Below are 941 nucleotides of genomic sequence, written 5' to 3'. Positions count from 1 at the left end.
AGGAGTCGATCCCATTTACAATTGCACCCAAAACCATAAGATACCTAGGCATAAATCTAACCAAAGAGGCAAAGAATGTGTACTCAGAAAACTATAGAATACTCATGAAAGAAATTGAGGAAGACACAAAGAAATGGAAAAACGTTCCACGCTCATGGATTGGAAGAACAAATATTGTGAAGATGTCAATGCTACCTAGAGCAATCTACACATTCAATGCAATTCCTATCAAAATACCATCCACTTTTTTCAAAGAAATGGAAGAAATAATCCTAAAATTTGTATGGAACCAGAAAAGACCCCGAATAGCCAGTGGAATGTTGAAAAAGAAAAGCAAAGCTGGTGGCATCACAATTCCGGACTTCAAGCTCTATTACAAAGCTGTCATCATCAAGACAGTATGGTACTGGCACAAAAACAGACACATAGATCAATGGAACAGAATAGACAGCCCAGAAATGGACCCACAACTCTATGGTCAACTAATCTTCCACAAAGCAGGAAAGAATGTCCAGTGGAAAAAAGACAGTCTCCTCAACAAATGGTGCTGGGAAAATTGGACAGCCACATGCAGAAGACTGAAACTGGACCATTTCCTTACACCACACACAAAAACAGACTCAATATGGATGAAAGACCTCAATGTGAGAAAAGAGTCCGTCAAAATCCTAAAGGAGAACACAGGTAGCAACCTCTTCAACCTCAGCCACAGCAACTTCTTCCTAGAAACATCGCCAAAGGCAAGGGAAGCAACGGCAAAAATGAACTATTGGGACTTCATCAAGATAAAAAGCTTTTGCACAGCAAAAGAAATAGTCAACAAAACCAAAAGACAAATGACAGAATGGGAGAAGATATTTGCAAATGACGTATCAGATAAAGGGCTAGTATCCAAAATCTATAAAGAATGTATCAAACTCAACACCCAAAGAACAAATGAC

Source organism: Phoca vitulina, unplaced genomic scaffold (genome assembly GCF_004348235.1).
Source record: "Phoca vitulina isolate PV1807 unplaced genomic scaffold, GSC_HSeal_1.0 scaffold48, whole genome shotgun sequence".
Lineage (NCBI taxonomy): Eukaryota > Metazoa > Chordata > Mammalia > Carnivora > Phocidae > Phoca > Phoca vitulina.
Note: the sequence above shows the minus strand (reverse complement) of the source record.